The sequence below is a fragment of the Oncorhynchus mykiss genome, chromosome 16, assembly GCF_057628025.1.
Source record: "Oncorhynchus mykiss isolate SJ-2025 chromosome 16, ASM5762802v1, whole genome shotgun sequence".
NCBI lineage: Eukaryota > Metazoa > Chordata > Actinopteri > Salmoniformes > Salmonidae > Oncorhynchus > Oncorhynchus mykiss.
In genome coordinates, this window is record NC_143037.1 from 28,887,848 (window position 1) to 28,900,486 (window position 12,639).

At 40.8% G+C, this 12,639-nt stretch overlaps 1 protein-coding gene and 1 long non-coding RNA gene across 2 annotated transcripts in view; one reads left to right on the plus strand and one right to left on the minus strand.

Annotated features, from left to right (window-relative positions):
- nrg3b (neuregulin 3b) overlaps positions 1-12,639 on the plus strand; it is a 429,951-nt gene that overhangs the window by 137,977 nt on the left and 279,335 nt on the right. The gene's annotated exons all lie outside the window — the stretch shown is intronic.
- On the minus strand, positions 1,633-8,076 carry LOC149976633 (uncharacterized). The gene is made up of 5 exons (XR_016487039.1): positions 5,928-8,076; positions 5,039-5,117; positions 4,783-4,950; positions 3,308-3,504; positions 1,633-3,193 (listed from the first exon to the last, which is right to left on the minus strand). It is a non-coding gene; the product is annotated as an uncharacterized LOC149976633 (long non-coding RNA).

The window sequence follows — 12,639 nt, forward strand, 5'->3', positions numbered from 1 at the left end:
TCTGTGGTTTTTGTGACCAGGTTTTTCTTGGGATTTCGCTTGCTGTTCACGTTCTGTTATAGTCACAGACATTATTTAACCAGTTTTAGAAACTTCAGATCCACACATACTAATCATATGCATATACTATATTCCTGGCATGAGTAGCAGGAAGCTGAAATGTTGCGCGATTTTTAACAGAATGTTCGAAAAAGTAGTGGGTCGACTTAAAATGTTTTAAACCTATGTAAAAATATGTTTTGTTTTCTGAATTTTTATAATGAGCATTTCTGTAATTGAATTTGGTGCTCTTTAACCTCACTGGATGTTGGCCAGATGGGACGCTAGCGTCCCACATACCCTAGAGAGGTTAAACAATTTAAAGGCAATGCTACCAAATACTAATTGTGTGTATGTAAACTTCTGACCCACTGGGAATGTGATGAAAGAAGTAAAAGCTGAAATAAATCATTCTCTCTACTATTATTCTGACATGTCACATTCTTAAAATAAAGTGGTGATCCTAACTGACCAAAAACAGGGAATTGTTATGAGGATTAAATGTCAGGAATTGTGAAAAACTTAGTTTAAATGTATTTGTCTAAGGTACATGTAAACTTCCGACTTCAACTGTTCATGCTTCCTTTCTGTTTCAGCAGTGCCCAAGATCAGTAGTGCAGTCCCCTGTGGACAATAATATTATGCTGTGGCAGTAGAACCTGCAGAAGTCCCAATTGTCTACATATTGCCTTAGAAATATTAAAGGAATTCTAAAGAATGAGACTATACACCAGAGTTACAGTATACCACTGCAGCATAGGTCGAATCCCGCCCACTGCTAATTCAGCACACAATTTCCTCTCTATCTCTATCAAAGAAACCAAAAATATGTCCCACTCATTTAGAGTATGGTAAGTAAGGGATAATCAACAATGGTGTCACGACTTCCGCAGAACTCGTGTCCTCTCCTTGTTCAGGCGGCGCTCGGCGTCGCCGGTCTTCTGGCCATCGTCGATCCACTTTTCATTTTCCATTTGTTTTGTCATGTTTTTCCACACACCTGGTTTCAATTCCCTCATTTACTTGATGTGTATTTAACCCTCTGTTCCCCCCATGTCTTTGTGTGGGATTGTTTATTGTAGTGCTTGTGCATGTTCCCCGTGAGCGCACAAGGGGTTATTTTTGTGCCTATTTATCTTGTTGTTCTGGGTACCGTTGGTTTTGCATAATAAATCTCCGGTTATTACCCAGTTCTGCTCTCCTGCGCCTGACTTCACTGCCGCCAATTACGCACCCCACTATAAATGGTCATGATTAATTTTCATCTAGCTGCCTGCACAATTCGTCCGTGATTATTCAGCTCATGTTTTTTTCTTACACTTAAAAAATAATGTGCATTATTTTCAGTAAGAGTCATCATCAATACATTTTTTTGCCAGTTATGGAGCAGTAATGCCTTTTTGTAATGCAACTACTAAAACTGTGCATTAGCTTTAGTAAACGTGGCTATTACAAAATGAATGCACACCCTCTTGGCCAATCAGATTTGAGTAATTAACAAAGCTGTGCTGTAACAAATTACAGTTGCCTTCACTCAAATAATTGTTTTCTTATAGTGAAGATGCGAGAGAAAACGTTATACAATCTACAAGCTGCAGATAATAAAACCACTGGTTTGATTATTCATACACTCAACAGAGTAAGTTGACAAGACAACACAGCTGCATCAACAACAAAAAACACACAAGCTAAGCTGTCAAGTGACACTTAACTTCACTGTTGAAGTGGGCACAATAGTCCAACGTACACTGCCACTGCTCGCCATCACAATGGGCTGGCATGATACTCAGTGAATGATACCCTGGTGTGATTGGTGCTAATGTGTGTGGTCATTGACCCTGGAGTACTGTCCACACACATGTGGTGCTGAAATGCACTAACGTGAAGCCCCTTATTAGGAGCTCTGCCTCTCTGAGGCCATGAGGGAGTGGGAGAATGTGTGTGTGTGTATCCACTGGAAGCCTCAGTTGTGGCTCTAGGGCAGGAGTTTGTGTGTGTGTGTTGATTGGAAGCCTACTCAGCCTACTCTAAGGTAGGACTGTGTGTGTGTGTCACCTGGAAGTCTACTTAGTTGTGTCTCTACAGGACAGGAGTGTGCACTCACGCTTGTGTGTGTGCGCCTGGCAGTGTGGTGGATGGGTGAAATGTGTTAGTAATTCTGACGTGTGCTTGCCCCAGGTCCACATTTTTGGCCACTCCTCTAATATCTGTGATCCCAAGCAGGGCTGCTGACCACCGCCCAAAAAATCTGCTACTTACTGTATTGAAAGCTGACAAAATATCTGCTACTTAATGTAACGAAACCTGCCTTGTCTAGAAATAGATGGGATGCTCTAAATATAGCAGTGTCAGTCAGTCAGCTTCTTTCTAATTTTCCTTCCCTTTTGATTCAGTTAAATGTTCAGTGAAATGTCCAACATATATTTGTCCCTCATCAAGCTTGGCACACCTGTATTTGGGGAGTTTCTCCCATTCTTCTCTGCAGATTCTCTCAAGCTCTGTCAGGTTGGATGGGGCGCATCACTGTAGAGCTATTTTCAGGTCTCTTCAGAGATGTCCGATCGGGTTCAAGTCCGGGCTCTGGCTGGGCCACTCAAGGACATTCAGCGACTTGTCCCGAAGCCACTCCTGCTTTGTCTTGGCTGTGTGCTTAGGGTCGTTGTCCTGTGAGAAAGGTGAACCTTCGCCCGTGTCTGAGATCCTGACCGCTCTGGAGCAGGTTTTCATCAAGGATCTCTCAGTACCTCTGTGCTCCATTCATCTTTCCCTCGATCCTGACTAGTCTCCCAGTCCCTGTGCCACTGAAAAACATCCCCACAGCATGATACTCCCACCACCATGCTTCACAATAGCGATGGTGCCAGGTTTCCTCCAGACGTGACGCTTGGCATTCAGTTCAATATTAATGTCATCAGACCAGAGAACCTTGTTTCTCATGGTCTGAGAGTCCTTTAGGTGCTTTTTGGCAAACACCAAGAGTGCTGTCATGTGCCTTTCATTGAGGAGTGGCTTCCATCTGGCCACTCTACCATAAAGGCCTGATTGGTGGAGTGCTGCAGAGATGGTTGTCCTTCTGGAAGGTTATCCCATCTCCACAGAGGAACTCTGGAGCTCTGTCAGAGTGACCATTGGTTCCACCAGTCTAGGTTAATCCCTGGACATTATATGCATATAAAAAGTAGAAAATAAGCAACAAATAATGCCAGTTTACATAAATTACGTTTCAGAAGTGGGTTATCAAATGTATCATAGTAATGAAGTGGGTTACCTTCTGTATTTCTGCAAATGAGCCTGTGAAAGTTGTTGCCACTGACAGGTGAAGGTTGCTGGCCGGATACTTGACAACATGTGGCTGACTGTTCCATTCATGGGAATGCTCACAGTGAGTGCATGTGTGCATGATGGTGAAGAGAGACCCCTTTCTGGTCTTCTCTCTCCTGCATGTTCAGCTGCAAACTGGAAAGACTGAAGAAGGCAATCTTATGAGCTGGTGCTGCCTGTGACAGGGTGATATAATAGATAGTCCCTCCAGGATTTCGCAACCGTTTTTTGTGATTTCTGCGGCCAAAAATGCTTGATTTTGCGGCAGCTTTTCTGAAACTTTGCGATACATTTTGCGATGTTTTTTTTCACGTTAATTTCATATAAAGAAATAAAAAGTAATATGTGCTCAGTTTGAGGACGATTTTAAGCAGAATACATAATACAAAATCAATTACAAACACCTAAAGTGCTCAATTTAGTTTATTTTCATGAACAAACAGCTCTGTCATTTTCCACTCACACACACCTCTCCATCAGGCTTGGGGCTAGCTATCAACACGAGATGCACATCCCATTCCTTTTTTCTCTCTCTCTCTCTCTCTCTCTTTCTCTCAAAAAACAAAACAAATCGATTCAAAGCTTATCAAACGCTTTCAATTTCAGGATCAATATTTCTTTCTAATAACTTGTCTGCAAAATACTTGAGTTTGTGATTTTTTTCTGAAAGAGTCGTAAGGGAGATAAAGAACAGAAAACTTAAAAATAGACTATTGTGGTTGATATGTGCTATTCCATTTAAAAAAAATCCAGAAAGATTGTGCTTTCGTGATCCGTATCAAGTTTTACAGAGAGATTAAAGCTGTGGGAACTGTTCTAACATTCTCATATGCTTTGCTGATTCGAAGTGACTGTTGAATGTCGACTTTCTCTGGTTTCCAAAACCTTTTTGGAAATTTTCCGCACGATAATTAGCTGTTATTTTTGTTGGCAAATGAGATGGATTTCTATTCATTTTACTGCCTGTCAGTCATCAACAGTCACTCATCATCTTCGCACGTGAATACACTGACAGGCCAGGGGGGAAAAACTCTGTTGACGTGTGGTTGGATTGGGACATTTTCAACGGTAACAGTGCAGTAATTGGTAAAAATTATAAACCCACTTTTGATTGGACCCTTTTATGCGCTAAACGTGCGGGAATTGGTCAAAATTGCACGTTTTCGCATAATGTGCGCTGATTGGCTGATTTTGAATTGAATTATGTAATCGTGGAATCGCGGAATCCTGGAGGGACTGAATAAATAGCTAAGTGGTACATTGCATTTTGTTCTAAATAAAGGACAAAGCTTTTTGCTAATACATTTCACAATCACAATGATTTTACTAGTTGTATCTGCTTGGCTGGGGAATTAGCCTACTAGATTATCAAGCTGGATATTTTTCTATTCAACTTTTCACATTTCACATAACACACATTACCTATCATTGTTGTTGAAGCCGTCTGTGTCATCAGGGCATTAACTCAGGTCACTATCAGAGTCCTCATGTCCTTTTCATAGAAGACGAAGGAGACTCTGGCAACAATGGAGGTGTCACAAAGGTACTTGTGTCGCATTAAACTTTTATTCTTAGGTCTTGCCTGACAAGCTGTGAACATAGCAAGTGAACAGTGAATACAATTATTTTTGGAGGTTGCTAAACCATTGCTATCACATTGCTGGACATGTTATGATACCCATCTTTGCTCCTTCTGGTAGGTCCCGGAATCCGTTTATGACCAGGGGATCAGTCTGGCACCAAACTGTGCACTTTCTCTAACAGAAAAATAGGGTCAATGATTGTCATCATCCCTCAATTATAAACATAGCTCGAGAAATAACGTAATCTCATTTGGAATCTAATTCTATGCTTTTCAGATGTAGATTGACTGACTCAGATTGGATTTGACTCAGGCTGGTTATGCCTTTACACTATGCAATCAACTCTGACATGTTTTGCTATGGTCCTGGGATGGTGTGTTTTTTGTTGTTCTTGCTGCTAGTTAGTACAGTGTTGTAGTCAGACATGTGTTAGCTAATACCACCATAGCTGCATCCAATATTTATTTGTGCCCTAGGCATGGGTTGTACCTCTGACGCTAATGTGACTGTTTCATCTAAATTACACTAACTTATAGTGGCATGGAAATACGATGACAAGTAAGCAAATAATTAGAGGGAAACAACTCTGCCATATTATGTTGTCGGAAAATTTACTTCAGAGAGATGTCAATGTAGCCATTACTGTTACTAGCAAAGTTTGTAGAAATATCTAGCAATGCTAATGTTAGCTAGCTAAAATACGGTGGTTCCCTCAAACTTGGTTAGCTGGCTAAAGTTATACTGCAAATAAAATCCATCTAGCAACATCACAATCATGACAAAAGGTTTTCCTACTAATTATTTGCCTTCTTTTGAAATGTTATCATGTTTCCAAGTCAAATCTAAGTTGTATTGAGGTAGGCTAACATTAGCCAGCTAGCTAGCTAGCTAGCAAGTTAGTTGTGCTAGCGATGATAGTGATAATGATTATATATAACCAGACACATAACCATCAGTCTATGGTCTAGCTACCGATATACTCACCACCATTGGCAACCGATGAACTCCAACCACCTATTCCGCATGGTAGGGTACTAGGGTCGTTCGGCAGGGTATTCAAACCATAGTTTGCTGTGCATCCTGCTGGAAGCATGCATTGTCGACCTGGAGAGGCATGGTCAATCCGTATTAGTACGTGGAGTTTGGCAAAATGGGGGCATGAATTATTAACATAATTGTAATCCAAACCCAACCTTCAGGTCCCAAACTCTGTTTTAGACGAGACTGACTTTGACTAAAATCCTATTTACACTTTGTAGTCAATTTTACCAATAACACTTTATTTTGTACCTAGTGTCATAACATGTTATGACAAGGTCATAACTATGTCATAATATGTCATAACAGCTGACATAACCTGTCATAACCTGTCATAATATGGTGATTATATGGTTATTAACATTAACACATATATTTAGACATATCATGACATATAATGCATTATTATATGGCTTTTTTGACTACATAAAAGTGTCAAAGCTACATAACTACATAAAAGTGTCAAACTCCACAAAAACCTACCACACAAGGCAAACCATTCCATTACATCATGGCCTACTTGTAAACAATATGATTGTTATACAGTATAGCATTTGATGAAATTAAATTGTCAGACATAGTGCTCTGTTTATGATGAGTGGGATGAATGCAGGAGCAGATTTCAGGAGCAGGACAAGACGCCCTCTTTGTGACTGATGACTGACAGGCCTATCATGAACATTCTCTTCTGTCTGGCTTATGTGATTACGATGGTCATAATGCTTCTTGACAGTGTCATCAATTTCATTTTCTACAGGTTATTCAAAATACGATAAAACAACATGTAAAGAATTCATTCAGAGACCGTCGCCCAGGTGGCGACGCGCATCTCTGGCTGACATCTCAGCTTGGATGTCGGCCCATCACATCATGCTTAACCACAACAAAACAGAGCTGTTATTCCTCACAGGGCAGGCCTTCCCGCTTCAAGACCTCTCCATCCCGGTTGACAACTCCACAATGTCCCCTCCCAGAGTAAAAAAAACCTTGGTTAGACCCTGGACAACACTCTGCAACACTCTGCGAACATCAAAGCAGTGTCTCGCTCCTGCAGGTTCATGCTCTACAATATCCATAGTGTACCACCTTTCCTCACACAGGAAGCGGCACAGGTCCTAATCCAGGGACTTGTCAACTCCCATGTAGACTACTGCAACTGTCACGACTTCTGCCGAAGTCGTTGCCTCTCCTTGTTCTGCCGGTGCTCGGCGGTCGACGTCACCAGTCTTCTAGCCATCATTGATCCATTTTTCATTTTGTTTTGTCTTGTCTTCCCACACACCTGTTTTCAATCCCATTCATTACCTGTTGTGTATTTAACCCTCTGTTTCCCCTCATGTCTTTGTCAGAGATTGTTTATTGTCAGTGTTGTGTTTATTGGTGCGCGACGGGTCCTCGTACCCATGTTTGTTCATATTCTATTCTTATTAGTGTTATGGAGAATGTTACGTGGACATTCATTAAAAGTCTCCATTTTACACTCTGTTTGACTCTCCTGCGCCTGACTTCCCTGCCACCTATACACACGACTCTGACAGCAACACTCTTTTGGCTGGGCTCCCCACTTGTGCAATCAAACTCCTGCAATTTATCCAGAACCCTGCAGCCAGGTGTTCAACCTTCCTAAATTTTCCCATGTCATCCCGCTCCTCCGCACACTCCACTGGCTTTCAGTCAAAGCATGCATCATCTTCAAGACCCTGGTTCTTGGCTCCGGAGCAGCAAGGTGAACTTCCATTCAGGCTATGCAAAAACACTCCATCCCAACCCGAGCACTCCATTCTGCCACCTCTGGTGTCTTGGCCCTCCCACCCCTACGGGAGGGCAGCTCCCGCTCAGCTCAGTCAAAGCTCTTCTCTATCCTGGCACTCCAATGGTGGAACAAGCTTCCACAAAATTCAGGACAGCGGAGTCCCTGCCTACCTCTTTGAAGAGTATCTTAAATAATTCTCACGGCACACCCGATATCACTCGTTTTTCACTTGGTCAAAACACACAGGTTAAATTAATATTATACATCACAATTGCGACAAAACTCATCACAGTTTAGATAACATGGTTATCTCTAGATTTCAAAAAACGAAACCATGCTTATAAATGTTTAAAAACCTGAAAACAGGATGAATAACGAGACATTAACATTTTTCCACTAGGGTTGTCTTCCTGCTTCTCTTCTTCCAACTCCCGAGGCACACACCTGCATAGTTTGAATGTCTACCTCTAGTGGTAGCGTTAAAGCTGTCATATGTAACTTTCTGGGCGACCCGGAAAAAATCACATAGAAATGTAAGTTATAAATCTGTCATTCTCATTGAAAGCAATGTGTGCTATTTCTATGCTTACCGGTCTTAAGCTTAATTTTTCCGTCTTTTACTGTCGGTTTTGTACACAAGCTTCAACCAGCTGAAAATACTATGTGTATATATATATATATATATATATATATATATATATATATATATATATATATATATATATATATATATATATTTATATTTATGGAAATCTATTTCACAGAGGTTTAGATGGTACCTTGATTCTTTACACTCTGCTTGCTTGTTTTGTCACATAAAATGAAATTAGGCGAATAAGTCGAGTTTCAACAACCAGGAATTTGAGTGTATCTTTAATTATACATGTATATTAAAGAAAAATCATGGAGGACTACAATAATATTGTTGTGAAGAAACAAATTTGATTGCAAAATACGGACATTTATAGAATCTATCAACAGGACATTTTTTGTAATAATATAATCCAGATAGGCCTATCACGTGCATGACCATATGTCAGTCATGAGTCCCAAAGAGGGTGTTTGGTCCTGGTCCTGCAATCAGCCCTGTCATCAGCGACAGAGCATTGGGCTAGGCATATTTTTTAATCAATGTGTGTACAATTACAATGGTAATAAAATAGCACATTTTAGTAATTGTTATATAACATACTTTTTACAAGTAGAATGGAAAGGTTTGCCTTGTGTGGTATGATTTTTGATTCATGTAGGGGTCATAACCAGCCATAAATATTGCAATATATGTCAAAACAAGTCTAAATATATGTGTCATGACAGTGTTATGACCAGATTATGCCAGCTGTTAAGACTTATTATGACATGGTTATGACCATGCCGTAATGTGTTATGACGCTAGGTGTCAAATAAAGTCTTATCATTTTAAATAATAGAGTACATTTTTCTGACATATCAATGCCACATATTCAAAGGGATTAGTTCATTTTTAGGGGCAGTCGCTCTTTAATTTTTAGAATCTTTTGGCAAATGTGTGTGTTTTAGAAACCTTAGAACCTGCTCTTTTCGATAGGTTAGGAAATCAAAACGTCTTCCCTGCATGAAGGATAATTTGGAAAAATTGCTTTTTGGTCAACTCTGTTCCCTTTGTCAATTAACTTCATAATCAGTCTCTTCATTCACAAGGCAATTGATAATATTGTCAACCATCAGGCTGTCAATTTAATCTTGTTTTTAGGCTACATGGATTATTCTAGGCCTATGTGCGAAATTTTACTGAACAAAAATATTACCACAACATGCTACAACTTCAAAGACTTTACAGAGTTACAGTTCATATGAGGAAATCAGTCAATTAAAATTAATTAATTAGGCACTAATCTATGGATTTCACATGACTGGGAATACAGATTTGCATCGGTTGGTCACAGATACCTTAAAAAAAGGGGCCTCACAATGGGCCTCAGGATTTTGTCACAGTAGTTTTGTGCATTCAAATTACCGTCAATAAAATGCAATTGTGTTCATTGACCGTAGCTTATGCCTGCCCATACCATAACCCCACCAACACCATGGGGGCACTCTGTTTACAACATTGACATCAGCAAACCTCTCGCCCACACATCACCATACACACGTTGGAGGCAGCTTATGGTAGAAAAATGTACATTACATTATCTGGCAACAGCTCTGGTGGACATTCATGCAATCAGCATGTCAACTGCCAAACTTGAGACATCTGTGGCATTGTGTTGTGTGACAAAATTGCTAATTTTAGAGTGGTCTTTTATTGTCCCCAGCACAAGGTGCACCTGTGTAATTATCATGCCGTTTAATCAGCTTCTTGACATGCCACACCTGTCAGGTGGATGGATTACCTTGGCAAAGGAGAAATGCTCACGAACAGGGATGTAAACACATTTGTGCTCAACATTTGACAGAAATAAGGTTTTAGTGCCTATGGAACATGTCTGGGAACTTTTATTTCAGCTGATGAAGCATGGAAGCAATACTTAACATGTTGCATTTATATTTTTGTTCAGTACAGTTTAAGTGTAGTTTCAATGGGCTAATGTCAGATGGGTCATTGTCAGATGGAAGTTAACTGTCTGGTGAAGGACCTGCAGAGGGGAAAAAATGTCCACCTAAACTGTTTATAACACAAACTCTGTTTGTGAAATCCAAATTATAATAACAACAGTGTGTTGATTGAAAAGACTTACAGTGTATTCGGAAAGTATTCAGACCCCTTCAATTTTTCCACATTTTGCTACATTACAGCCTTATTCTAAAATGTATTTAAATAGTTGTTTTCCATCATACATTCTCACACAATGATAACAAAGTAAAAACAGGTTTTTAGAAATGTTTGCAAATGTATTAAAAATACAACTCAGAAACAGCTTATTTACATAAGTATTCAGACCCTTTGCTATGAGACTCAAAATTGAGCTCAGGTGCATCCTGTTTCCATTGATCATCCTCTAGATGTTTCTACAACTTGATTAGAGTCCACCTGTGGTAAATACAATTGATTGGACATGATTTGGAAAGGCACACACATGTCTACAAGGTCCCACAGTTGGCAGGGCACGTCAGAGCAAAGAGCAAGCCATTAGGTTGAATAATTGTCCGTTGCACTCCAATACAGGATTGTGTCGATGCACAGATCTGTGGAAGGGTACCAAAACATTTCTGCAGCTTTGAAGGTCCCCAAGAACACAGTGGCATACATCATTCTTAAATGGAAGAAGTTTGAAACGACCAAGACTCTTCATAAAGCTGGCTGCCCGGCCGAACTGAGCAATGGGGGGAGAAGGGCCTTGGTCAGGAAGATAATCAAGAATCCGATGGTCACTCTGACAGAGCTCCAGAGTTCCTCTGTAGAAACAGCAGAACCTTCCAGAAGGACAACCATCTCTGCAGCACTCCACCAATCAAGCCTTTATGGTGGAGTGGTCAGACAGAAGCCACTCCTCAGTAAAAGGCACATGACAGGCCGCTTGGAGTTTGCCAAAAGGCACCTAAATGACTCTCAGACCATGACAAACAAGATTCTCTGGTGTGATGAAACCAAGATCGAAATCTTTGGTGTGAATGCCAAACGTCACATCTGGAAGAAACCTGGCACCATCTCTACGGTGAAGCATTGTAGTGGCAGCATCATGCTGTGGGGATGTTTTTCAGCGGCAGAGACTGGGAGACTAGTCAGGATTGAGTGAAAGATGAATGGAGCACGCCTCCAACTAAATCATCAATTTTGCAGACGACACAACAGTAGTAGGCTTGATTACCAACAGTGATGAGAGAGCCTACATGGAGGATGTGAGGGCTCTGGGAGTGTGGAGCCAGGAAAATAACCTCTCACTCAACATCAACAAAACTAAGTGGATGTTCGTTGACTTCAGGAAACAGCAAAGGGAGCACCCCCTATCCACATGGATGGGACCGCAGTGGAGAAGGTGGAAAGCTCCTCGGCGTACACATCACAGAAAAACTGAAATGCTCCACCCACACAGACAGTGTTGTGAAAATGGCGCAACAGCACCTCTTCAACCTCAGGAGGCTAAAGAAATTTGTCTTGGAACCTAAAACCCTCACAAACTTTTACAGATGCACATTTGAGAGCATCCTGTCGGGCTGTATCACCGCCTGGCAATGGCAACTGCACCGCCCACAACAACTAAGCTCTCCAGAGGGTGGTGCAGTCTGCCCAACTTCCCGCCCTATTGGATACCTACAGCACCCGATGCCATAGGAAGGTCAAAAAGATCATCAAGGACATCAACCACCCGAGCCACTGCCTGTTCACCCTGCTATCATCCAGAAGGCGAGGTCAGTACAGGTACATCAAAGCTGGGACAGAGAGACTGAAAAACAGCTTCTATCTCAAGGCCATCAGACTGCTAAAGAGCCATCACTAGCACATCAAAGGCGGCTGCCTATAGACATAGATTAGGAATCACTGGCCACTTTTAGAAATAGATCATTAGCCACTTGAATAATGTTTCCTTATCTAGCTTTACTCATCTCATGTATGAACTGCACTCCACACTATTCTACAGTATCTTAGTTACTTTAATTGTGTGTAAATATTGTATCACCTATCTCATGTATATACTGTATTCTATACTATGCCACTGTATTTTAGTCCAATGCTGCTCTGACATACTGTATTCTTAATCCATTCCTTACTTAGATTTATGTGTATTTTGAGTAGATGTTGTGAAACTGTTAGATATTACATGTTAGATGTCACTGCACTGTCAGAGCTAGAAGCACAATGATTTCGCTACACCCACAATAACATCTGCTAAACACGTGTATGTGACCAATAAATTTGATTTTATTTTATTTTGAGAAAAGTACAGAGATCATTGATAAAAAAATGCTCCAGAGCACTCAGGATCT